General features: G+C 38.9%; 1 pseudogene; it reads right to left on the bottom strand.

Annotated features, from left to right (window-relative positions):
• Positions 1-432: 432 nt before the first annotated feature.
• Positions 433-1,218, bottom strand: LOC123241964 (annotated as a pseudogene).
• Between the last annotated feature and the right edge of the window lie 1,132 nt (positions 1,219-2,350).

The raw sequence follows: 2,350 nt of genomic DNA, 5'->3' as shown, positions 1-2,350 counted from the left end.
GTAAGTTGCCCAGGTGGCAGCCCACATAGCTACTTGTTGCCTGTTGGCTCCACTGGCATCTGCTGCTGCATGATACTGCCTTCAGTGATGAGCATTTATCAACTCTGTGCTGCTCATTCTATTAATCTCAGAGATCTCTGGAGCTGAGACTTCAGCCAGCATAGATGCCTTCAGCCTCCCGAGCTTTATCATCTGCCGCCAGAAAACAAGTGTCTGTGCTTAGCAGTTTGGTGAACTTGACCTGGAGAGTTGGTGGGGTGGAGGAGGGTAAGCAAGAACCGGTAGAAGAAGGCAGTCTTCAGGTTAAAAAAGATCAGCACTCACTTTAAAGCTCACTTTCACCTAGGTAGTCTGACCTCCAGAAAGTCAAGTCTCGGCGGGAGGAGCAGGGACTAAAGTGGGGAGGTGGCGAGTTCCTACATCTCATTCAAGTCAAGCAGAGCCAAGCAGAGTCTGGTCCAGCATCCTTTGTGTGCAGAGGAGCTCCTCAGGTGCATTTCCCTTCCGTCCAGGTCCTCACCAATGGCTTTGCACTTCAGTTTTGGGGCATAGAGCTCATCCTTCAAATCTTCAATTGTCTTTTCCAGCTTGACTACAAATCCCTCAGCAAACTTGGCTTGGTTCTCTGCCTCCTTGAGTTTCTCAGTAAGAATCTTTCTCCTTTTCATATTTGTCTTCTTTTCGAGAATGCTTTTCTTTATCAACATTCAGACATTTACATTCTAGTCCATCAGTTTGTTCTGCTCACCCATCTCGCAGCAATGGAATCAGCCAGCTGGGCTTGCCCCTTTGCGCACTCAAAAGCTTCCATAATCACCAACTTCCCGGCCAACTCCTCTTCCTTCCTGTCTCCTCTGCATACTCATCACTTTCAGCTGGGTTTCTTGCAGCTCACTTTCCCCTCCATCCTTCAGGTCTGATTTTCAATGACTTTCATATCTCTCTGTCTCATCAGCTGCCTTCTCTGCCACTTTTTGATTCCACGGAGCCTTTGCCAAGTGCTCCTGAGCATAGTCCAACTCCTCATCAACCAGCTGGACCCGACCTGCTTCTCCCCTCTCGCTCTGAGTGGAGACGCCTCATCCTCTCCTCTGCATCATCTCCTGCTGCAGTAGAACCTGAGTCTTACCCTTCGCTCCCTGGAGGGTCTTTAAGTGCAGACTGGACGATCATTTGTCTAGTATATTGAAGAGTAGATTCCAATGCTTTCTTATTCATGTACAACCTAGTGATGGCCTCTGAATTCCCTTTGGATTTAGATTTTTGTGATTTTTAAAAAACCTGTTACTAATGTATAAAAAGATTGTTTTGCAAAAGGGAAAAAACACAATCTAAACAAAACACTCATTGATTCATAAACTGAGATGATAATTTGCCTTGATAAAGCTCTAATTCAGATAATCTGCTTAAGGATAATAAAATGTTGACTTAATCTTGGAATTCTCACTGTTTATTTTTGTTTTTTTTTTTAACCTAAAAGGATTAGAGGCTGAAATAATACATTCATATTCCTAGTCATATGGTCCAGATGGGGTTTGGATATTTGAATGTTCATGGCCAGAATTAAGAACCAATATAAGAGGTGTTAATCCTGGAGCTATACCTATTTTTAATTAATGCTTCACATTTATGGAAGCAACTCCATCTTTATTTGTACTTGTTCTAAATTTCCTGGAGTTATAACTTCTGCAATAAATCTTCAGAGAGAGAAATAAACAATTATAGGCATAAAAGATAATTTCTTTGATAAATTAAGACCTGAATTGAAACTGGCTTATTTATCTTCATACATTTCATTTTATTTTATTTCTATGAATTCTAAACTTTGGTAAAAGAGAGGGAAAATGTCATGAATTTTTAGGAGTTCTAGGTTATTAACTTCTTTAACAAAGAACAAGATTTTTTAAATATAAGAACTTCCATTAAGAAGATATATAAATATGTATGTCTACATATATTCTGATAGAGTGTTTCATTTTCTATCTTTAATATCAAAGGATCTTGGAAGTAATTATAACTGCCTTTGGTCTGGACTGGCATGGGTTATTTCCATATATTTTCATTTCTCAGGTTTATTATAAAATTATTATTACCATTTTCATAGTTTAATTCAATTCATAATAAATATGGTGTATCTAACACATGCCAGGTGCTATATCAGATAGTGGAGATTCAGAAAAAGCTGAAAAATAATCTCTACTCTTGGGGAGTTCATATTTAACATAATTTCTCTTAACTTCAATAGATGGTACACAAAACTGAAGACAGTTTTTCACCTGACTTTACCTACTAAATAAATTCAGTACTAACTTAAATTTCTGTCCGTATATTTTCTCTGTTTTCTCTTTGC

The sequence above is a fragment of the Gracilinanus agilis genome, chromosome 3 (genome assembly GCF_016433145.1).
Source record: "Gracilinanus agilis isolate LMUSP501 chromosome 3, AgileGrace, whole genome shotgun sequence".
Lineage (NCBI taxonomy): Eukaryota > Metazoa > Chordata > Mammalia > Didelphimorphia > Didelphidae > Gracilinanus > Gracilinanus agilis.
This window is presented reverse-complemented; position numbering and strand designations above follow the sequence as displayed.